Genomic DNA, 25,952 nt, shown 5'->3' with positions numbered 1-25,952 from the left:
AGGAAGTCAGCAGGTCAAGTAGCATCAATGGAGGTGTGAAAATACAGTAAACGTTGTTGAAGGGAATAAACAGTTGATGGTTCAGGTTGAAGACCCATTGTTAAAACCTACAGCACAATAAGGCCCTTCGGCCCACAAAGTTGTGCCGAACATGCCCCTACCTTAGAAATTACTAGGCTTACCTATAGCCCTCTATTTTACTAAGCGCTATGTACCTATCTAAAAGTCTCTTAAAAGACCCTATCGTATCCACCTCCACCACCATTGTCAGCAGCCCATTCCACACACTCATGACTCTGAGTAAAAAACTTACCCCTGACATCTCCTCTGTACCTACTCCCCAGCACCTTAAACCTGTGTCCTCTTGTGGCAACCATTTCAGCCCTGGGACTATCCACACGATCGATGCCTCTCATTATCTTATACACCTCTATCAGGTCACCGCTCATCCTCCATCGCTCCAAGGAGAAAAGGCAGAGTTCACTCAACTTGTTTTCATAAGTCATGCTCCCCAATTCAGGCAACATCCTTGTAAATCTCTTCTGCACCCTTTCTATGGCTTCCACATCCGTCCTGTAGTGAGGCGACCAGAACTGAGCACAGTACTCCAAGTGGGGTCTGACCAGGGTCGTACATAGCTGCAACATTACCTCTCGGCTTCTACTGTCCATTTGTAAAATTGTTCACTTGTAAATTTGTTAATTTAGTAGCAGCAGTTCAATGCAATACATAATATAGAAGAAAAAAACCAAATAAAATAATAAATAAATAAATAGATAAATTGCAGTATATGTATATTGAATAGATTAAAAATCGTGAAAAGAAAACAGAAATAATATATATTTTAAAAGTGATCAGCCATGATGAAGTGGTGTAGTAGACTCAATGGGCCAAATGGCCTAATTCTACTCCTCTGTCTTATGGTTCTATGGTCTTATGACAGCAAAGGTGTGGTGCTGATGCTTTATAAAGCATTGGTCAGACCACACATGGAGTGTTGTGAACAAATTAGCTAACAAAAGATGTTTGGCATTTGAGAGGGTCCTGGGGAGTCCCATGAGAATGATTCTGGGAATGAATGAGTTAATTTATGAGGCCCCTGGGATGGCTCTGGGCCTGTACTCACTGGAATTCAAAAGAATGAAGGGGGATCTCATTGAAATGTGAATATTGAATGGCCTAGATACAGCAGGTGTGGAGAGTATGTGGGGAAGTCTAGGACCAGAGAACACAGCATCCTAGTACAAGGATGTCCCTTTAGAACAGAGATGAGGGGGGAATTTCTTTAACCAGAGAGTGGTGAATCTGTGGAATTCACAGCCATGGACATCTGTGGAGGCCAAGTGATTGCGTGTACTTAAAATGGAGGTTGATCGGTTCTTGATTAGAGAGTCAAAGGTTCTGGGGAGAAGGCAGGAGAATGGAGTTGAGAGCGATAATAAATCAGCCATGATGGGATGGCAGAGAAGATTGATGGGCTGAGTGGCATTACTCCATTCCACTGCAAGACAAGCACAAATGGAGGTTAACATAAACTTAAATTAACAATAATTTATGTACAACTTACACATCTTTGTTTCAGATTTCCAGCATCTGCAGCGTTATTTGTCAGCCATTAAACTGACCATCATTCTGATGTGGATGTGAGAGGTGCCATGATATAATCTTAAAGGAAACTAAGGGAGCTCTCCCAGGTGATCATATAAAAGGGAATGGAAACCAGTGACCTGGAATGGAAACATGAGACCAAATCACACCATAACAAATGGGCATTTCAAATTCAAGTAATTAACCTGAGACCATTAGCTATCAGAGCAGAAATGGTGGATGCGTTTGATTTCAACATTTAAGAGCTTTGGATAGGTGCATGAATGGGAGGGGTATGGAGGACTATGGTCCGGGTGAGGTCTGGACTAGTCAGAATAATAGTTCAGTGGGTCAGGCAGCACCTATGGTTAATAGGAGCGAGCATAACTTTAAAATGTTGGAAAAAAAGTACAAGGAAATATCAGAGGTATCTGTTAAGCTGAAGAGTCTGTTTCTATGCTATAGGATTCTATGACTCTACGAACGTTCCATTGTGGCATTATCATTCTCAACCCCATTGACCTGCCTTCTCCCCATAACCTTCCAGACCCTGAATAATCAAGAACCCGTCAACCTCCACTTTAAATATTCCCAATGACTTGTCCTCCTCTGTAACAAAGAATTCCACAGATTCACCACACTTTAGCTAAATAATTCGCCCTCATCTCTGATCTAATTGGACGTCCCTCAGTTCTGCCCTTTTGCCCTAGACTCCCAACTATAGGAGACTTCCTCTCCAATTAAAATGGGGTTAACATTTTAAAGGAACTAGCATGAGTAATAACATGAGAGAAACAGGTGGATTGTGATAAATGCCAACCTGGAGACTAATCCAGCTACGACTCCACCTTCAACCTGTTCATTTGCCATCTCTACCTGGTCTGGATCAGATATGTTCACTGCTCCCAGCAGGACAGATGATGAATATCATCATTCCATTCTGTCAGCACATATCAAGAGAAAGTATTTATTCCCTCAGTCGTCAGCAGTAAGAACAGGTCTATCGGCCATTTACCATGTTGTTGTTAGTGGGAACTTGCTGTCCGTAAGCTGATACAATCGTGAGCCTTGCAGCAACCGTAGAGTGGTGGGCTCCAAGATTTCTGAAGCACCTGTATTTGTTAAATGTTGTCTTAACCTAAGTCATTCAGCGCTTGTGCTTTCTGTTTAATCTTGTCAAGTTTATTTTGGTTGGTATGGGTTTTCCACGTACTGTAATTATTTAAAGTGGGCTCCTGATTAGTGCTTATCGCAGGGTCCTTGTTTTGAGAATGATTTGTCTCACGGTGTCGCTCGCTGGAGCCACCAATTACGTGTTGGAATTATTATGTATAATCTCTAGTTTCCATCTCTAGATGGGAGCCTGTCGTTCCTCTACACCTGGGCTCAATTGTTGCCAGCACACACTGTGACAGACACTGATTTCCATTAACTAAAGTACTGTAACAGAGGGGTGGAGAAAGTACAGACAACCACTGTGTACAGCAGCTTGGCTTACAGAAATTAATCTTTGCAGAATTCACAAGTAACCATGCAAAATTTTAAGATATGGAACAAAAATGGAGAATGAAGAAGATGACGCCGTAACTGTGGCGTCGCGGTGGCAAAACAGTGAATGTAATCCATTTCAGTGCCAGTGTCTAGGGTTCAATTCCCACCACTCTCTGTAAGGCGTTTGTATATTCTCCCCATGACTGTGTGGTTTCCTCTGGGTGTTCCAGTCTCCTCCCACATTCCAAAGATATAGGCATTAGTAAAGGGCTGGATAGTTGTGAGCATGTTGTATTGGCGCTGGAAACATGGTGACATTTCCGGCCTACCCCAGCACATCCTCGGACTGCATTGTGTCCTGATGAACCGTCTTGGCCTGAAACGTCAACCCTCTGTGTCAAAAAACCTTCCCCTATACGTCCCTCCCAGCACCTGAAAGTTATGCCCCCTTGTTTAAGCTGTGGATGCAGCCTGACGTGCTGAGTTCCTCCAGCAACTTGTGTGTGAGGGTGTGTGTGTGTTGCTCTGGATTCCCAGCGTCTGCAGAATCTTGTGCTTATGTGTTGGTTATTGATTAAAATGACACATTTCACTGTCATTGTAACAAATAAATTTAATTTGATCTCTAATCTAACTATGACTACACTGCAAAGAACTCCTCTGTGGTTACAAAGATAAATGAACCATTGGGAAAGGTGAAAATTCATTGTCTGAAGTAACACTTGAAAAATGTCATCTAACATTTGATAGGCCCATCATTTGAATAAACCTAACATTTACTTTAGCTGACTGATCTGAGACAGGAACACGCCCACTGAAGCAATGCGGGGATTGACTGCAGGGTGTTACTGTAGTTTCTGAGGTGTGGTGTCTTTTCTTAGCTGTCTAAACACAGCTGGTAATTGGTCCCAGCACATCATCTTAGATACATCAACTGACAACCCGTCAGTGCTGGCTGAGGGGCTGTTACTGGCTGTGGGGTTACCTCAGGAGGACAGGGCAGGAAGAATTGGTGGCAATTCCTCCCATAGCTTTGGCATTTTGGCATTCATCTCACTTGGCCAACTGGCCTCCATAACATTCCCGGTCAATCCCAGCTCTGATATCAGAACTGTCAGCTCACAGCATTCCCGGTCAATCCCAACTCTGATATCAGAACTGTCAGACCACGGCACTCCTGGTCAATCCCAACTCTGATGTTCGAACTATCAGCTCACACCATTCCCGGTCAATCCCAGCGCTGATATCAGAACTGTCAGACCACAATCCCTGTCAATCCCAGCTCTGATATCGGAACTGTCAGCGTGACTTCATGTGAAATGGAGGGCTATGTAGGAGGGAAGGATAGGACTGATCTGGACAGGTTACAAGGTCAGTACATCACTGTGGGCCAAAGGGTCTGTGCGGCTCTATAGTGATCACTGTTCTCTGAAAGACACTCTGAGTCATGGCTTTTAAAACCTTGGGTGGGCTTCAGACAGAAATCTAGTTAAATTAGTCCTACTCTGTGTTGACCCTGTCCTGTTGGAGAGTGTTCATATAGAACATAGAGCACAGAACAGTATAGCACAGCTGCAGGCCATTCGGCTCACAAGGTTGTGCTAACCCTTTAATCTACTCCAAGATCAATCTAACCCATCTCTCCCACATAGCTCTCCATTTTTCTTTCATTTTTGTCCTATCTAAAAGTCTCTTAAATGTCCCTAATGTATCTGCCTTCACCACCACGCCTGGAGGCCTGTTCCACACACCCACCACTCTCAGTGTATGAAATTACCTATGACCTCCCCTATAGTTTCCTCACAACACCTTAAACTTATGCACACAAAATGCTGGAGGAACTCAGCAGGTCAGTCAGCATCCACGGCGAGGAATAGACAGTTGACGTTTTGGGCAAAGTCCCCTCACCAGGATACCCACGTTGATGAAGGGTCTTGGCCTGATACCTTGACTGCTTATTCCTCTCCATCGATGCTGACTGACTTGCTGAGTTCCTTCAGTATTCTGTGTATGCTATTCTGGATTTCCAGCACCTGCAGAAAGTCCTGTGTTTACATTAAAGTTATGCCCCCTCACCCCGTGTATTAGCCACTTCCACCCTAGAAAAAAGTCTCCAGCTGTCCACTCGACTGATACCTCTTACTAAATTGTACACCTCTGTCAAAGCAGCACTCATCCTCCTTCTCTCCGGAGAGAAAACCCGAGCTCTCTGAGCATATCCTCCTGAGACACTTTCTCTAATCCGGGCATCATCCTGGTAAATCTATTCTGCACCCTCTCCAAAGCTCCCACATCCTTCTTACTATGAGGAGACCAGAACCGATCTCTCCAAGTGTGGTCTAACCAGAGTTTTATTGTGATGCAACATAAGGTGCAAGATTTCTTTTTTAATCACCTTGGTTGCTGCAAAATTCAGAATTTGAAGAAAAGTGATGATATATATATAAAGCACTCAAAGAAACCGTAACAAATTTTACAACAATGCTTTCTTGGCACCTGCAAATGTGAGTGAGATTCACATCAATTCCTTTTACTTGGTCAGTTATTTGCAAATCCCGGCAGGAGGCCTGAAGAAGCGTGTTTCCACAAATAGGAACCCAGCCAGATTCGGCTCTGCTAGACACCAACAGGGAGCTGACAAGAGCCCCGATACTTTGCACCCCTTCCACTCAGGCCCTCTCTGGGTCTTGAACAGCCGACTTATATACAGCCTGTACATATAAGCGTTTAGGAGATTGGTGGGATGAATTTGGCAGCTGCTGCAAACGCCATACGTTATAGGAGCAGAACTAGGCCATTCAGCCCATTGAGTCTGCTTTGCCATTTCATTACGGCTGATTTATTACCCCTCTCAAACCCAGTCTCCTGCCTTCTCTCTGCAACCTTTGATGCCCTCACCAATCAAGGACCTATCAACCTCTGCTTTAAAAATAGCCTCCACAGCCATCTGTGGCAAAAAATTCCACAGATTCACCACCCTCTGGGTAAAGAAATTCCTCGTCATCTCTGTTCTAAAAGGGTGTCCTATTCTGAGTCTGTGTCCCCTGGTTCTAAACTCCCCCACTATAGGAAACATCCTCCCCGTGTCCACTCTATCCAGGCCTTTAGTGTTCAATAGGTTTCAATAAGATTAGCATGTATTCTTCTGAATTTCAGCGAATATAAGCCAGAACCATTCATTACTTCGTATACTTTAACCCTTTCATTCTCAGGATCGTTAATCCTCTAGACCCTCTCCAATGCCAGCACTTCATTTCTTAGATATGAGTCCCAAAACTGCTCACAATACTTCAAATGTGGTCTGACCAAAGCCTTCTAAAGTCTGCGCATTACATCCTTGCTTTTATATTGTAGTCCTCTCAAACTGAATGGTATCCACATTTACCTTGCTTACTGCTAACTCAACGAGTTAATCTTCAGGGAGTGTTCCAAGTCCCACTGAAGATTCCCTGACTCCTCAGCACTGCCTGCCCCTCCATCTATTTTCTGCCATGTGCCTCAGTCTGCAGTCGCATTTTACAGTTCAAAGTAAGTTTATCATACTTTCAGTGGCCACTTTATTATGTACAGTTGTACACTAGCTCGTTAATGCAAATATCTAATCAGCCAATCACGTGGCAGCAACTCAATGCAGAAAGGCATGCAGACGTGGTCAAGTGGTTCAGCTGTTGTTCAGAATGGGTAAGAAATGTGATCTAAGTCTCTGACTGTTGGTGCCTGACAGGGTGGTGTGAGTATCTCAGAAGCTGTTGATCTCTGAGGATTTGAACGTACAACAGCCTCTAGGCTGGTGCAAAAAGCAAGAAGCATCCAGTGAGCAGCAGTTCTGTGGGCAAAATTGCCTTGTTAATGAGAGAGGTCAGAGAAGAATGGTCAGACTGGTTCAAGCTGACAGGAAGGTGACAGTAACCCAGATAACCATGTGTCACGACAGAGGTGTGCAGAATAGTATCTGTGAATGCACAACACGTCGAACCTTGAAGTGGATGGGCTACAAGAAGCAGAAGTTCATGAACATACACAGTGACTACATTATTAGGTACAGGATGTGTCAAATAAAGTGGCCTCTGAGTGTGTGTTACCATGTACTACCCTGAGGTTCATTTACTTGCTGACACTTACAGATAAAAAATACAATAGAATTTTATGGAAAAAGTACACATAATCAGACAAAGGTTGGCAAACAACCAATGGGAAATAGAAGGAAAACTGGGCAAATAAAAATAGTACTTAGAACATGAATTGTGAAGAAATGAATTGAATTGACTATATTACTTTCTTCCTTCACATACATGAGGAGAAAAAGTCTTTACATTACGTCTCATCTAAATGTGCAACGTGCAACTTATAGTAATTTATAATATATAGTATGTACCACTGGAAAGTCAATACAAATGTATTAACGTGAATTAATCAGTCTGATGGCCTGGTGGAAGAAGCTGTCCCGGAGCCTGTTGGTTCTGGCTTTTATGCTGCGGTATTGCTACCCGGATGGTAGCAGCTGGAACGGTTTGTGATTGGGGTGACTCGGGTCTCCGGTGATCCCTCAGACCCTTTTTACACACCTGTCTCTGTAAATGTCCTGAACAGTGGGAAGTTCGCATCTACAGATGTGCTGGGCTGTCCGCACCTCTCTCTGCAGAGTCCTGTGATTGAGGGAAGTACAGTTCCCATACCAGGCAGTGATGCAGCCAGTCAGGATGCTCTCAATTGTACCTCTGTAGAAAGTTCTTAGGATGTGGGGCCCATGCAAAACTTCCTCAACCGTCTGAGATGAAAGAAGCACTGTTGTGCCTTTTCCACCACACAGCCAATATGGTCAGACCACGTGAGATCCTTGGTGATGTGGATGCTGAGGAACTTAAAGCTGTTCACCCTGTCAACCCCAGATCCATTGATGTCTCCATTCCTCCTGTAGTCCACAACCAGCTCCTTTGTTTTGTGACATTGAGGGAGAGGTTGTTTTCTTGACACCATTGTGTAAGGGTGATGACTCCTTCTCTGTAGGCTGCCTCATTATTATTTGAGATTAGGCCAATCAAAGTAGTATCTTAAAAAAAGTTTGTAGATCATAGAATCACTTCAGAGTTAGGATGAGTGAAGTTATCCATGCCAGTTCAGGAGCCTGATAGTTGTAGGGTAATTACTGTTCCTGATCCTGGTGGTGTGGGACCTAAGGCTTCTATACCTCCTTCCCAAGTAGTGAGAAGATGGTATGGCCTGGATGGAGGGTGTCTTTGATGAAGGCTGCCACTCTTGTGGCTGAGTCCAAAGGTCGATCAGAAGTCTGGAAGCAGAGGACTGATGGCCTAGTCTAGAGACTAGAAGCCTGTCCTGAAGTTGGAGGAGTGTGTGTGTGTGTGTATGTGTGTGTGTCTCCGTATGTGTGCGCACGTGTATGTGTGTGTGCACGTGCATGTGTGTATGAGTGTGTGTGTGTGTGTGTGTGTGAGAGAGAGAGAGAGAGAGAGAGAGAGAGGGAGAGAAGAAGAGAAAGAGGATAGGGGCATGTTCTGTTGCTTGTTGTTTTCTGTTTTGTTGAGTTCTGGGTTGTACTGCCTTGCATTGTGCACATGCTATGTTGGAGCCAAAATGAATGGTGACAATTGCGCACAATTGGGTGTGTTGGTTGTTAATGTAAATTACACATGTCACTCTATGTTTTGATATACAAGTGATAAGTAAATCTGAATTGTAATCTCAAAAGACTGCAGGGACAGGAATCTGAAGCAACACACAAGCCAGGACAAGGTCTCAGCAGGTCAGGAAGCATCTGAGGAGGGAAATTGACAGTTGAAGTTTCATTTCGAGACCTTTCACCTGGAAGGAGTTGTACCTGGAACAGCGATTCTGGGTGAGAGTCTGCCCGAAGAGTGGAGAGCAGCAGAAAGCATCAAGAACGAGCTCTAAGAATGTAATGCTGAGGGTTTATAAGGCATTGGTTTGATTGTGAGCAGTTTTGAACACCTTATATAAGAAAGGATCTGCTGGCATTGGAGAAGATCCAGAGGAGGTTTACTAGAATGATTCTGGGAATTCATTAGCATTTATGAGTAGTGTTTACTATCTCTGGGCCTGTACTTACTGGAGTTTAGAAGATTGAGAGAGGGTCGCATTGAAGCCTATCGAATATTGAAAGGCCTTAATAGAGTGGACATGGAGAAGATGTTTCCTATAGCTGGAGAGTCTAGGACCACAGGACATACCCTCAGAATACAAGTACATCCCTTTAGAAAAGAGATAAGGAGGAATTGGAATTCATTGCCCCAGACAGCTGTGGAGGCCAAGTCATTGGGTTTATCTAAAGTGGAGTATGCGAGGGACAATTAGTAAGAGCATCAACCATTACATGGAGAAGGCCTGTAAGAGCTGAAAAGGCCCTGAAGGTCTGAAGTTAGACTATTTTAATGCTAGGAGTATTTGGGTAAAGGTGATTAACTTAGAATATGGAATTATGATGTCCTGGCCATAACAGTCTTGGTTCAGAGAGGGACAAGAAAATATTCAATGTCTGAGACTTGTGGTGTTTTGGAAACAACGGAGAAGGAGGTAAAGGAAGTGGGGGAGTTGCACTATTAATCAGGGACAATATCACCAATGCATTGAGAGGGGACATAACGGAGAGCTCAACCACTGAGTCTATAACTGTAGAACCCAAAAATAGCTAGGGTGCAATCTCTCTAATGGGATGGTACTACAGAGCCCCAATAACCACCAGGACATCAAGGAACTGATATGCAGACAGATTAAAGAAAGGTTTAAAATGAATAGGGATGTTGTCATGAGGGACTTCAACCTCCCTCATATAAACTGGGATATTCTGAGTGCAAGTGGTTTAGATGGGGCAGAATTTGTTAGGTGCATCTAGGAGGGTTTCTTAAATCAATATGTAGATAGTCCAACAAGAGGAGGGGCTGTACTGGACCTGGTGTTGGGTAATGAGCCTGGCCAGGAGACTGACCTTTCAGTGGGTGAACAGTTAGATAACAGTGACCACACTCCTCAACTTTCAGGATAGCTTTTGATAAGGATAGGTATGGACCATGCGGGAGAATATTAAATTGGAGCAGGGCAAATTATAGGAACATGAGGCAGGAGCTAAGGTGAGTTAATTGGGAACAGGTGTTGTTGGGCAACCCGCATCTGACATGGAGGGTTTAAAGAAGGGAATTAGGAAAGCCAGAAGTGGCCATGAGAAGTCCTTGGTAAGTAGGTTTAAAAAGAATCCCAAGGCATTCTATACATACATCAAGAGCAAGAGGATAGGGAGAGGGTGGGACGATAAAGGGGTAACATTTACTTGGATGCAGAGGATGTGGGTGAGGTCCTTTACATCAGTATTTACCAAGGGGAAGGATGTGGAGGATCAGGTGATCAGTGCTGAGTGTGTTGATATGCTGGGGCTTTCAAGATAAAGGAGGAGGGAAGGTTAGTTTCTTAAAGAGCATTAAAGTGCATAAGTCACCGGGGCCTGATGGGATAAACCCCACATTATTGCAAGAGGCAAGAGAAGAGGTTGCTTTTGGCCTTGGCCAAAATCTTCATGTCCTCTTTAGCCACATGTGAGGATCCAGAGGTCTGTAAGTAGTTCCATTATTCAAGAAGGGAACAAGAGGCATTCCTGAGAACCATTGACCAGTGAATCGCATGTCAGTGGAAGAGAAGTGACTGGAGAGAGACAGGATTTATGAGCATTAGGAAGACCATGCCTAGTTAGGGAGAATCCAAATGGCTTTGAGCAAGGCATTTGTGTCTTACTAACTTGAGGTTTTTGACAAGCTGACGAGAGTGATTGATGAAGGTAGAGCTGTGGATGTTGTCTACATGGATTTTAGTGAGACTTTTAATAAGGCCCCTCATCGGAGGCTTATCCACAGGATTAAGACGATTGGGGTCCATGGTGAATTGGCTGTTTGGACTCAGAACCGCTTTGGCCATAGAGAGGGTAGTGGTCAAAGGGATTTATTCAAGCTGGAGGTCTGTAATCAGTTGTGTTTCACAGGGATCTGTACTGGACCGTCTGCTGTTTGTGATGTATATAAATGACGGGGATGAAAACTTTACATTTGGCTGGGTTAAACTCCATCTGCCATCTGAGCAGAGAGCCCATACCTGAAACTGATCTATATCCTGTTGTATTCTTTGCCAATCTTCTACGCTATCTGCTGCACCACCAATCTTCACATCATCCACAAGTTTACTAACCCACCCATCTACATTTTGCACAAACTTGAGTTGTTTTGTCAAGTGCAGTGGACAATAGACAATAGGTGCAGAAGTAGACCATTCGGCCCTTCGAGCCTGCACCGCCATTTTGAGATCATGGCTGATCATCTACTATCAATACCCGGTTCCTGCCTTGTCCCCATATCCCTTGATTCCTCTATCCATAAGATACCTATCTAGCTCCTTCTTGAAAGCATCCAGAGAATTGGCCTCCACTACCTTCCGAGGCAGTGCATTCCAGACCCCCACAACTCTCTGGGAGAAGAAATTTTTCCTTAACTCTGTCCTAAATGACCTACCCCTTATTCTCAAACCATGCCCTCTGGTACTGGACTCTCCCAGCATCTGGAACATATTTCCTGCCTCTATCTTGTCCAATCCCTTAATAATCTTATATGTTTCAATCAGATCCCCTCTCAATCTCCTTAATTCCAGTGTGTACAAGCCCAGTCTCTCTAACCTCTCTGCGTAAGACAGTCCAGACATCCCAGGAATTAACCTCGTGAATCTACGCTGCACTTCCTCTACAGCCAGGATGTCCTTCCTTAACCCTGGAGACCAAAACTGTACACAATACTCCAGGTGTGGTCTCACCAGGGCTCTGTACAAATGCAAGAGGATTTCCTTGCTCTTGTACTCAATTCCCTTTGTAATAAAGGCCAACATTCCATTAGCCTCCTTCACTGCCTGCTGCACTTGCTCATTCACCTTCAGTGACTGATGAACAAGGACTCCTAGATCTCTTTGTATTTCTCCCTTACCTAACTCTACACCGTTCAGATAATAATCTGCCTTCCTGTTCTTACTCCCAAAGTGGATAACCTCACACTTATTCACATTAAACATCATCTGCCAAGTATCTGCCCACTCACCCAGCCTATCCAAGTCACCCTGAATTCTCCTAACATCCTCATCACATGTCACACTGCCACCCAGCTTAGTATCATCAGCAAATTTGCTGATGTTATTCTCAATGCCTTCATCTAAATCGTTGACGTAAATCGTAAATCGTAAGGAAGCTAAGGAGAGATCTGACAGAGGTTTATAAAATTATGAGAGGCATAGATAGTCAGACAATATCTTTTCCTAAGGTTGAAATATCTAAAACCAGAGGGCATGCATTTAAGATGAGAGGGGGTAATTTCAAAGGAGATGGGAGGGGCAAGTTTTTTACAACTGGACTGTGCTCCTGGGGTGGTGGAAGACAGAAAAAACATTAGAAAACTTTTAAGAGACATTTGGATAGGAACATAACTGTAAGGAAAATGGAAGGATATTGAAGAGATGAGTTTAGTTAGCTATTTGATTCCTGATTTAATTGGTTCAGAAGAACATTGTGAGCCAAAGGGCCCGTTCCTGTGCTGAACTGTTCAATGCTCTATGCTCTAAGGCTGTGAGAGTGGGGAGCAGACTCAACAGGCCAAATGCCTATTTCTGCTCTTATGTCTATTGTCTTATGCAAACAGAGGCTCACACAATCCCCATTGGGCATAGGAGGAAACTTTCTACAAAGCAGGAGAAGTTTGAAGAGAGTTTTCAGTGAAGTAGTAAAGAGGAGACGAGGGAGACTGCAGACGTTGGAGTCTGCTGGAGGAGCACAATGGGTCAAACAGTAACCGTTGGAAACAGACAACTGAAGCTTTCGATCAATACCCTTCACCAAGCGGACCATGGTTCTTCATAGGAGATGCTCTCACGCAGAAAATGGAGAACTCTTGGAGACTGAGGCAGAGGCCAAAACCAGAAATGAATAATCAAAGCTTGTTCCTGTCCTCCGAACAGGAAATACAGGAAACACCTGAGTGGGTGGTGGAGGCAGACATTCCTAACATTTACAATTATCTAGATGAGCACTTGAGTCACCACAGACAAAAGGGTAACGGGCTGGTAAATGGGCTTGGCACAAATGACGTGAGCAGGGCTTCCCTCCATACTACATTGATCTATGACTCCACAGTTCAGAACTAGAATTACTATCACTAATTTTGATTACATGAAATTTGCAGCAACAGTAGAGTGCAGAGTGTCATTTTACATTAGCAGTACAATGTAAATCATAAAAGTTGTTGTAAGTTGCCAAACTAAATAGTGCAAAAGAGGAATAAATAATGTTGTGTACATGGATTCCTTGTCCGTTCAGAAATCTGATGGCGGAGGGGAAAAAGCTGTTCCGAAAGCAATGAATGTGTGTCTTCAGGCTGCTGTACTTTGGTAGTAATGAGAAGAGGGCATGGCCCAGATGTTGAGAGTCCTTAGCAATGGATACTGCCAGTCAGAATGCTTGCTCTGGTCTATCTATCAAAACTTGCAAAGAGTGTTTCTTGACATACCAAATCTCCTCAAATTCAACAGAAATAGTTAACATTTCAGGTCAAAGAACTTCTACGAGATGTTTCTCTCTCTGCAGACACTGCCTGACCATCTGAGTGTTTCCAACAGCTTCTGTTTTTATCTCAGCTTTGTAACATCTGCATTTTTTTATTATCATATCTAGCTTATCTAAGATAGAACGTTGTGAGTTATTTTGGGCCCCATATCTCAAGAAAGATGTGTTGGCCCTGGAGAGGGTCCGGAGGAGGTTCACAAGAACGATCGCAGGAATGAAAGGTTTTAACTATGAGGAGAGTTTGTTGTCTCGAGGCCGGAACCCAATGGATTTCAAAAGGGTGAAGGGGATCACATCGAAACTTTGCAAATATTGAAAGACCTGGATAGAGTGAACATGAAGAGGATGCTTCCGGTAGTAAAGTATAAAATCCGAGAATAGAGCCTCAAAGTAAAAGTCCCTTTAGAACTGGAATGAGAAGAATCTTCTTCAGCCAGAGGGCAGAGAATCTGTGGAATTCGTTGCCACAGAGTGTTCTGAATACCAAGTTTTTGGGTGTGTTTGAGGCAAAGATTGGTAGGTTCTTGACTGGTAAAGGGTTAATGGTTATGGAGAGAAGCTGGGAGAGTGGAGTTGAAATAAAATCAGCCATAATCAAATGATGGAGCAGACTCAATGGGCCAAATGGCCTAATTTTGCTCCTAATGGTCTCGTGGTTTCACATCTACAATGCCCTGAGAGTGCAGCCTTAGGTGATCACTTTCTGTAGCCCACTCATCATCTAGATGGCTGGTGGGACCTAACACTTTGACCAACCATAGCAACACACAAAGGTGCTGGAGGAATTCAGTAGGTCAGGCAGCATCTGATGGAGGGGAATGGAGAGTTAATGTTTTGTTAACATCTGGCCAGTTCATGAGACATAGGAGCATAATTAGGTCATTTGGCCCAGCAGAGGGGTCTCGACCTGATACATCGACGGCCCACTTCCCTCTGCTGAACTCAAAAGCTTTGTGTGTGATGTTCCACATTTCCAGCATCTCTGATCTCTTCTGTCTCCACGTTAGCCAGCCGTGTGGTTTCATTTCCGTTTTTGTTTCTTGTTTCACACATGAATAAATTATGGCCCAGTGATGTCAGGGACCTGGAATATTGTTGGCAGCACATTGCATCGGCTGAATTGTAATCCCCAAAGGAGCAGGAGGCAGCTCGCTGGCTCGGCGGCTACAGAGGTGCATGTGCAGTAATGACAAGATGGAATACAGGCAGGGCTCAAGTTTCACCTGTCTGTGTGCTGTTCAACTATTTATAAGATGAATGAATAGATATTTCCATTGCTGCAGGTGACACACCTGCCTTTACCTAGCAACTGATAAAACAAAACCGAAAAAAAAACAGCTGGGAATGAGAGTACCAGCAGTTGTGTTTTGGGTTCATTCAGGCAAACTACTGTGGAAAAAAAACATCAGCAGAGAATAGGGGTCAGGAGGTCATGGTGCGGTCGTACATGAGGATTTGGAAAGGGTGCGAAGGAGGTCCATCAATACACCAGCCTAGTTTACAGGTCATGCACTATGAGCCAAGAATGGACAAACTTGGGTTGTTTTCTCTGGAGTGATGGGAACTGAGCAGAGATCTTGTTAGGGTTTATAGGATTATGAGAGGCACACGCAGAGTAGACAGTGATTATTTAAGAGAAATTTCGATAGGTGCATGGACGGGAAGGGTATGGAGGGCTATGGTTTGCGTGCAGGTCAGTAGCACTAAGCAGCATAATAGTTTGGCACGCAATAGATGGGCCGAAGGACCTGACATAGAGTTCTATGACTCTATAACTCTTTTTTTTCTCAGGGTCAAAATATCAAATGCAAGAGGGCATGCATTTAAGCTGAGAGGGTTAAGTTCAAAGGAGATGTGCAGGGCAAGATTTATACACAAAGAGCGGTGGTTGTCTGGGATGCACTGTCAGGGTGGTTGTGGAGGCAAATACAACAGAGGGGTATAACAAGCTCTTGGATAGGCAGATGAATATGCAGGGGCAAGAAGGATGTGGACATTGTGTAGGCAGAAAGGATTAGTTTAGTTAGGCATTTAATTGATAGCAATAATTTTGCCACAATGTTGTGGGTCAAACAGTCTGCTCCTATGTTGTTTCTTCGATGTCCTTTACTAGTGAGGCTGCCCTTGCTTACTCTTGCTCACCCTGCTGCAGGTTTTATTAAACTGGAAAGAGTGCAGAAAAGATTCACCAAGATATTGCCAGGATTTGGGGGGCGCTGAATCATAGAGAGAGGTTGGATGGTGTAGGAGACTGAGAGGTGATCTTACAGATGTAGATAAAATCATGAGGAGCATAGGCACTGTAGGTTGAATATACTCAGTCTTCCTCCCAGAGTAGGGCAATCAATGGTGTAGGGTGAGACTGGAAAGATTTAATAGGAACTATTAACTTGATGATACAACCATTTTTGGCAGCATTTCAGATGGAGATGAAAGGGAGTACAGAAGTGAGCTATACCTGTTAGTTGAGTGGTGTCACAGCCATAACCTTGCATTCAATGTCATCAAGACCAAAGAGCTGATTGTGGACTTCAGAAAGGGTTAGACGAGGGAACACAAACCAATCCTCATAGAAAGATCAGAAGTGGAAAGAGTGAGCAATTCCACATCCCTGGGTGTCAATATCTCTGAGGATCTAACCTGGTCCCAACATATTGATGCAGCTATAAAGAAGGCAAGACAGTGACTAGATTTCATTAAGAGTTTGAGGAGATTCAGTTTGTCAACTAACACAGTTGGAAAGTTCTATAAGTGTACCATGGAGAGCACTTGGACTGGCTTCATCACCATCTGGTATGATGGGGCAAGATCGAAATAAGCTGCAGAAACTCGTAAAATTAGTCAGCTCTATCATAGGTACTGGCCCCTGTAGCATCCAATGCATCTTCAAGGAGCAATGCCTTAGGAAGGCGGCGTCCATCATTAAGGATCCCCACCCACACAAGACGAGTCCTCTTTACTACATTACTGTCAGGTAGGAGATACAGAAGCCCTAAGGCACACACTCAACGATTCAGAAACAGCTTCTTCCCCTCTGCCATCTGATTTCTAAATGGACACTGAATCTACGAACACTATCTCACTACTTTTTTATCTCGGTTATTTTGCACAACTTATTTTAACTTAGCTACTTAATAGACATTTAGTGTAACTCAGGTTTCTGTTCTCTATATTTATTTATCTTTTATTCATTGTACTGCTGCCATAAAGTTAGCAAATTTCACAACATATAATGCTGATATTGAATCTGATTCTGAAATTGAAGGCTGATTTTTTTTTACACAAATGGTGATACCTTTGTGGAATAAACTGACAAAAGAGCTGGTTAAAGCAGGTACTATAACAACTTTTAAGAGATTGTTAGACAATACATGGACTGGTTTAAAAGGGTATGGGCCAATCAATGGCAAATGGGACTCGCTTATAGAGTGCACCTTGGTTCACTTGGACCAGTATCCATGTGGAATCAGCTGCCAGAAGAAGTGGTTGAGCCAAGGGCAAATAAAGATAAGGCAGAGACAAGCAGAGCAGCCATTGTGTGAGTGGACCAGTGTTAGAGTGGGGAAGCTTCGGCTCATCAGGCTTCAGCAAGAACAGGCTTGGATGAGGTAAGAATCTGGTAAGATTCTTCTTCATTATTCTTCTTCTTCATTCATTGCCTGATGGTGCATAGTTAGAGCTGTAAGGATGGCTTCAGGGGCTGTGTTCTGTTCTCTGAGTGAAATGTGGGAATTCTGTAAGACTGCCAGCCTCCTGCACCAGGTGCAGCTCCTCAGAGACGTGTCAAGGAACTGCAACTGCAGCTCAGTGACCTTCGGCTCGCACAGGAAACTGAGCAGATGATAGACAGGTAGGAGTTACAAGGAAGGATTCATCCCTAAGTTGCACGAGGCAGGAAACTGGATGACTGTCAGGAGAGGGGAGGGAATTGGGCAGCCAGTGCGGAAAAACCTTGGGCTGTTCCCCTCAGTAATAAGTATACCGTTTTGGACACTGTTGAGGGGGACAACCTACTGGTGGGGAGCCACAGCGACCATGTCTCTGACACTGAGTCTGGTGGTGTGGCTCAGAAGGAAAGGGGGAAGAGGACTGCAGTAGTGAAAGGAGATTCCATAGTTAGAGGAGGAGACACGTGATTCTGGGGGCACAATAGAGACACCTAGATGGTATGTTGCCTGTCAGGTGCCAGGGTCGGGGATGTATTGGATTCTAAAGGGTGAGGGGAGCAGTCTTGGTACATTGACATAGGTAGGGAAGGCAAGAGGGTCCTGAAGAGAGAATTTAGGGAGCTAGGTAGAACACTAAGAAGTAGGACTTCTAGGATAGCAATCCCTGAGTTGCTGCCTGTGGCATGCACCACTAAGGGTAAAAATAGGTTAGTATGGCAGACAAATGCATGGCTAAGATACTGGTGCAGGGGCAAGGTTTCAGATTTCTAGATCACTGGGATCTCTTCTGAGAAGCTATGACCTGTACAAAAGGGACAGGTTACCCCTGAAACCGAGGGAGGGTCAATATCCTTTTCTAGAGCTGTTGGGGAGGGTCTAAACTAATCTGGCCAGGGAACAGAAACCAGGGTGATAGGGCTGAGGAAGGGGCTGTTGGTGTACAAGCAGATGCAGTGCGTAGTGAGACAGGCTGATGATAGTGGAAAATTACAGTCAGTGGGATGAGTTGCAGTGTAAAAGTGGGACGAAATCAAAAGCGGTGACAGATGCAGGACTGAAGGTGTTATATTTGAATACACGTAGTATATGGAATAAGACAGATGATCTTGTAACGCAGTTAGCGATTGACGGGTATGATGTTGTGGGAATCAGAGAGTTGTGGCTGAAATAAGATTATAGTTGGGAGCTTAATTTACAAGGATACACATTGTATCAAAAGGACAGGCAGGTAGGCAGAGAGGCTGGTGTAGCTCTATTGGTAAAAAATCAAATCAAATCATTAGAAAGAGGTGACATAGGATCGGAATATGTAGAAACATTGTAGATAGCATTAAGAAACGGAAAGGGCAAAAAGATGCTGATGGAAACGATATACAGCCCTCCGAACAGTAACCAAGGTGTGGGCTACAGATTACAGTGGGAGATAGAAAAGGCAAGTCAAAAGGGTGATGTTACAATATGCAGTACAGGGGAGATTTCAATATGCAAGTAGATTGGGAAAATCAGATTGGTGCTGGATCCCAAGAGAGAAATTGTAGAAAGCGGACAAAGATGGCATTTCAAATCAGCTTGTGGTTGAGCCCATGAGGGGAGTAGTTATTTTGGATTGGGTGGTGTGTAATGAACTGGATTTGATTAGGGAGCTTAAGAGAGAGGAGCCCTTAGGAGGCAGTAATCATAAAATGATAGAATTCACCCTGCAATTTGAGAGGGATATGCTCAAGTCAGACGTATCAGTATTACAGTGGAATAAAGGGAATTACAGAGGCATTAGAGAGGAGTGGACAAAGTTGATTGGAAGTGGACACTAGCAGGTTTGCCAGCAGAGCTGTACTGGCTGTAGTTTCTGGCCACAATTCAGAAGGCACAGGATAGATACATCCCAAAAAAGACAAAGTATTGTAGAGGCAGGATGACACAACCATTGCTGATGAGGGAAGTCAAAGACAGCATACAAGCAAAAGAGCAGGCATATAATAGAATAAAATTTGTGAGAAGTAAGGCAATTGGGAAATTTTAAAAGCCAACAGAAGACAACTAATAGCCATAATGGGGATTGAAGGATTATTGAGGATAAGCTAGCCAACAATATCAAAGAGAATACCAACAGTTGTTTTATTTTCAGAGATATAAAGAGCAAAAAGAGAGGGAAGAGTAGATATTGGGCCACTTGGAAATGGTGCTGGAGAGATTGTAATGGGGAGCAGGGAAATGGTGGATGAATTGAATAAGTATTTTGTCTCAGTTTTCACTGTGGAAGACACTAACAGCATTCCAGAGTTTCAAGAGTATTAGGAAGCAGAAGTGAGTGCAGTTGCTATTACGAAGGAGAAGGTGCTTGGGAAACTGAAAGGTCTGAAGGTAGAAAAGACACCTGGACCAGATGGACTACACTCAAGGCTTCTGAAGGTGGTAACTAAAGAAATCGTGGATGCATCAGGAATAATCTTTCAAGAATGATGAGAGGCATTGATCATGTGGATAGTCAGAAGCTTTTTCCCAGGGCAGAAATGGCTAGCACGAGAGGGCACAGTTTGAAAATGTTGGAAGTAGGTACAGAGGAAATATCAGGGGTAAGTTTTTTACGCAGAGAGTGGTGAGTGCGTGGAATGGGCTGTTGGTGATGTTGGTGGAGGTGAATACGACAGGGTCTTTTAAGAGACTCCTGGACAGGTATATGGAGCTCAGAAAAATAGAAGGCTATGGGTATCCCCAGGTAATTTCTCAGGTAAGGACATGTTCGGCTCAACTTTGTGGGCTGAAGGGCCTGAATTGTGCTGTAGGTTTTCTATGTTACTATGGTTCTAAGAATCACTAGATTCCAGAATGGTTCCAGAGGACTGGTAAATTGCAAATGTCCCTCCTCTCTTCAAGAGGGGAGGGAGGCAGAAGAAAGGAAACTATAGGCCAGTTAGCCTGATCTCATTTTAGTTGGGAATACGTTGAAATTGATTGTTAAGGATGAGGTTTCGGGGTAAAATAGGCCAAAGGCAGCATGGTTTCCTCAAGGGGAAATCTGGCCTGACAAATCCATTGGAATTCTTTGAGGAAATAATAAGCAGAATAGACAAAGGAGAATCGGTGGATGTTGTGTACTTGAATTTTCAGGAGGGTTTTGACAAGGCACTGCACACGAGACAGTTTAGCAAGATAAGAGCCAATGGTATTACAGGGAAGATACTAGCTTGGATAGAGCATTGAGTGATTGACAGGAAGCATAGAGTGGGAATAAAAGGAGCCTTTTCTGCTTCTTTTTTGTTGTATGGCAATGATTTGGATGATGGAGTTGATGACTTTGTAGAAATATGAAGTTAGATGGAGTGGCAGGTCATGTTAAGGAAGCAGGAAGCTGCAGAAGGACTTCGACAGATTTGGCGAAAGGGCAAAGAAGCAGCAGATGGAATACAATGTTGGGAAGTGTAAAATCATGCACTTTGGTAGAAGGAAAAAAATCATAGACTTTTTTCTAAACATGGAGAACATTCAAAAATCTAAGGTGCAAAGGCAATTGGGAGCCCTTGTGCAGGATTCCCTAAAGGTTAACTTGCAGACTGATTCAGTGGTGAGGAAGGCAAATGCAATGTTAGCATTCATATCGAGAGGACTAAAATTATAAAAACAAAGGTATAATACTGAGGCTTTTAAGGCACTGGTGAGGCCTCACTTGGAGTATTGTGAAGGTTTTAGGGGCCCTTATCTAAAAAAGGACGTGTTGATATTGGAGAGGGTTGAAAGGAATCCAGGAATAAAAGGCTTATCATATGAGGAGGTTTTGATGCCTCTGGGCCTGTATTCACTGGAACTTTGAAGTATGAAGGTGGGGGAGGGGGTTACCTCATTGAAAGCTATTGAATGTTGAAAGACCTAGATAGCGAGGAGGTAGAAACAATGTGGAGATGACCATAAGACATAGGAGCAGAATTAGGCCATTCAGCCCATTGAGTCTGCTCCACCATTCCATCATGGCTGATCCCGGATCCACTCAACTCCACACACCTGCCTTCTTGCCATATCCTCTAATGCCTTGACTGATCATGAAGCTATCAACTGCCATCTCAAATATACCCACGGACTTGACTTCCGCCACAGTCTGTGGCAGAGCATTCCACAGATTCACTACTCGCTGGCTAAAAAAATTCCTCCTTATCTCTGTTCTAAAAGGGTGCCCCTCAATATTGAGGCTGTGCCCTCCAGTTCTGGATACCCCCACCACAGGAAACATCCTCTCCACATCCACTCAATCCACCCTATCTAGTTCTTTTCAACATTCGGTAGGTTTCAATGAGAAAACCCTGCTCTAAATTCCAGTGAGTACAGGCCCAAAGCTGTCAAACGCTCCTCATACATTAACTCCTTCAATCCCAGAATCTTCTTTATGAACCTCCTCTGGACTCTCTCCAGTGACAATACATCTTTCCTGAGATATAGTGGCGGAGTCTAGGACCAAAAGGTACAACTTCAGAATCGTAGGATGTCCATTTAGAATGGAGGTGAGAAGGAATTTCTTTAGCCAGAGGGAGGTGAATCTGTGGAATTCATTGCCTCAGGCAGCTGTGGAGGCCGAGTCACTGGGTGTACTTAAAATGGAGGATGAGTCAGGGTGTGAAAGGTTACAGAGGGAAGACAGGAGAATGGGATCGAGAGGGAACTGGATCAGGAATGATCAAATAGTGGAGCAGACTCGATGGGCTGAATGGCTTAATTATACTTCTGTGCTTTACGGTCTTATAGACATCTTCATTCACTTCAACACTGAACTGATTCCACAGCCTATGGATTCACTTGCAAGAACTGTACAACTTATATTCTCAGTGTTATTTATTTTTTATTATTATTGGTTTTGCACAGTTTGTCTTATTTTGTACATTGCTTGCTTGTCAGTCTTTGTGTGTCGTTTTTCATTGAATCTATTGTTTTTCTTTGTTCACTGCGAATGCCTGCAAGAAAGTGACCCTCGGGGAGAACATGGTGACATATATGCACTTGGATAATAGATGTACTTTGAACTTTGAATAAATATATTCTTGCCTGGAGTAAATGGAAAGAATCAGAAACAGGAATCTTGATTACAGTTATTTATAGCACCAACTTACTGCAAAGTCACAACAGATTGTGACAAAGAAGCTTATGTTAGCACTAAACTGTGATGACGCCCTTTGAAATATTGGAAATGAAGTTTAACCAAGAACTTGGTGGAATAACTGCCCTCTGTCCACAGTTTGATATATTGCCCATCAATGTCATTTCAGCAGCAGTGTGAAGATGCAGTGATTCCCCAGTAGCATTGACTCTCTGATTCATACCTCACAGGATGGAGCAGAGACAAGGGGAAATCTGCAGATGCTGGAAATCCCAGCAACACACACAAAATGCTGGAGGAACTCAGCAGGCCAGGCAGCATCTATGGAAAAAAGTACAGTTGACATTTCAGGCCGAGACCCTTCAAAGGGTCCTGCCAAAGGGTTTAGGCCCAAAACATTGACTGGACCTTTTTTCCATGGATGCTGCCTGGCCTGCTGAGTTCCTCCAGCATTTTGCATAGAATGGAGCAGAGCGTCACAATGTAAGTTCTATTGAAGCTGGGATTACTACTTACAATACACAGACACAAAGACTATCTGGGCCTTGAATCTGACAACTCCTGCTGCGGAGTTGAAGAGAGTTTGTGGACAATAAAAATGGTAATAATGGGTGAAAAGGGTGAATGCTTGTAGGCTTTTCCCCCTCAGGGTGGGTGGGGCTAGAACTAGAGGTCATAGGTTTAGAGAGGAAGGTAAAATGTTTAAGAGAATCTGAGGGGGAACTTCTTCGCTTGGACAGTGGAGCAAGTGTGGAACAAGATGCCAGTGGAAGTGGTTTATGTGTGTCCGGTTGTAAGAATTAAGAGCGATTTGGATAGATATTTGGATGAGAAGGGTATGGAGGGCTATGATCTGGATGAGATTAAACAGAAGAGCCAAGTCAGCATGGACTAAATAGGCCGAAGGGCCTGTCTCTGTGCTGTAGGACTCGATAGTCTCAATGAATCTACCGAATAATGTAAGGCCTGGATAGCTTCCAATAGTGGGAGAGCCTAGGACCAGAGGGTACAGCCTTAGAAACGAAGGCTGTGCCTGTGGAACAGAAATTAGGAGGAATTTCTCTATCCGGAGCATGGCGAATCTGTGGAATTCATTGTCACAGATGGCTGTGAAGGCCAAGCCATTGGGTATACAGAGGTCGATAGGTTCTTCATTAGTAGGGTTGCTAAAGGTTATGGGGAGAAGACAGGACAGTGGGATTGAAGGGGAAAAAGTAAATGATGAAATGACAGAGCAGCCTCGATGGGCCAGATAACCTAATTCTTCTCCGGTGTCTCATGGTCTTTTGACGACGACTCCGTGTAGGATTAGTATAAAAGAGGTGCTGATGGTTGGCTGTTTCCATGCCCAGTGCCTCTGTGACCACTGCTCACTGATTCATCTGGCTGCTTCAGTTGGCTTCAACTTGTTCACACAGTGTGGATATCACCAGACGCCCTGGTGTTTGTTACCAGCTTTATTCAATTGCAAAAACATTTCTTTATTCATAAAATTTACTAATGGAGCAGCATCAAACAGAGTACTCATACATTGCTATTTTCAGATCATTCTTCTTCCATTACATCAGCAGAGTGTCCATCTTCCTTCACGTGCATTCGCTGGGAAAACTGTCTGAGGGTTTTTGTTATTCAGTCTCCAGCCCCCAGCATGCCGTGGTAGGAGAGCCTTAAACTTTCCAATACAGCCTTTGTGACACAAAGTCTCAGAGCGTGTGCTTCGTAGCATTGAGTTATAAGCACCTCCGGGTGCTGGAAGACGAGCGAGTTTTAGCCTGCCAGTGTCTTTTACTGACATGATTGTCATCTAGCAGCAGTTTGGGCTTGTCGCTCCACACCGCTTTCTCATGAGCCTGAGTGACTTGTCTGCAAGCAGTTAGGAATCAGCCTCATCACTGTGGTCGGCAGTTTCTGAGATGGGGCGGCACAGTAGCGTAGCGGTTAGCACAGCGCTTTACTGCACAAGCATCCCAGGTTCAAATCCCGCCGCTGCCTGTAAGGAGTTTGTACGTTCTCCCCGTGACCCTGTGGGTTTCCTCCGGGTGCTCTGGGTTTCTCTCACAGTCCAAAGACATACCAGTTGGTAGATTAATTGGTCATTATAAATAGTCCTGTGATTAGGATAGAATTACATCAGGGGTTGCTGGGCAGGGTGGTTCAAAGGGCCGGAACTTCACCCCAACCGGCACCAACAATCATTCCACAGTCAATTGACTTTATTACTTACATCCTTCATATACATGATGAGTAAAAAATCTTTACGTCTCCATCTAAATGTGAAATGTGCAATTTATAGCCATTTATAAGTAGTATGTACAACAGGATAGTCAATATAACAGAAATATAGTTGTGTCAGCATGTGTTAATCAGTCTGATGGCCTGGTGGAAGAAGCTGTCCCGGAGCCTGTTCGTTCTGGCTTTTATGCTGTGGTACTGTTTTCTGGATGGTAGCAGCTGGAACGGTTTGTGATTGGGGTAACTCGGGTCCCCAGTGATCCCCCAGACCCTTTTTACACACCTGTCTCTGTAAATGTCCTGAATAGTGGAAAGTTCACATCTACAGATGCACTGGGCTGTCCGCACCTCTCTCTGCAGAGCAGAGCCCTGCGATTGAGGGAAGTACAGTTCCCGTACCAGGCAGCTTTGATCACTTCTCTTCCCCAGTCCAAACAGCAACTGAACCTGTCGACCACGTTGGCTTGCTCTTATGAATTGAATTGCTGCCATGTGATTGGCTGATTGGATATTTGCATTAACGAGCAGGTGTACAGGTGTACCTAATAAAGTGGCCACTGAACATATCAGCTGATGGTATTCAATCTGTTTGAATAACTCATCCTTGGAAAGTACCATTCCTCTGTCTCCGGAAACACTTGTTGATGTCGTAGAGACGGGCTGTCTCGGGGATTTTCGGGGAAACCTTGGTCAGGGCAGCTAGTGTTCCACTGTATCATTATTTAGTTTTACATTGGGTATGAAGACAAGCTCTCAAGTACACCAATGTCACTTTATTCTGCCCACTTTCCCTTCAAGTTGCCCCAGATTCTACCACTCACCCACACAACCCAGGGGCAATTTACAGCGGCTGTTTAACTAACCAACCCACACATCTTTGGGATGTGGGAAGGAACGAGAGGAACTAGGTCACAGAGAGAACGTGCAAACTCCACACAGACAGCATGGAACCTGGGTCTCTGCTGGTAAAAGCTGGTAGCTATGCAGATTCAGGTTTACTCCGCACGCCTGTGTCGAAACCCACAGTGAAATGCGTCATTTGTGTTAACAACAGGCACAAACTAGGGCAGCCTGCAAGTGATGCCATACATTCTGGCACCAGCAGAACATGCCCGGAGCGCTCAGCAGAACAACACAGGACACAACAAGCAACAGAAGAAGCCCCTTCCCTCCCTCCCACCCGCCCACCTACATGGACAATCCTACAACTCCACGGCAGGCCTCCAGTCTCCAAGCTTCGGTCATCAGTCTTCGACTTCAAGTCTTCTGATTGGTCTTTACA

Source organism: Hemitrygon akajei, chromosome 10 (genome assembly GCF_048418815.1).
Source record: "Hemitrygon akajei chromosome 10, sHemAka1.3, whole genome shotgun sequence".
Lineage (NCBI taxonomy): Eukaryota > Metazoa > Chordata > Chondrichthyes > Myliobatiformes > Dasyatidae > Hemitrygon > Hemitrygon akajei.
Note: the sequence above shows the minus strand (reverse complement) of the source record.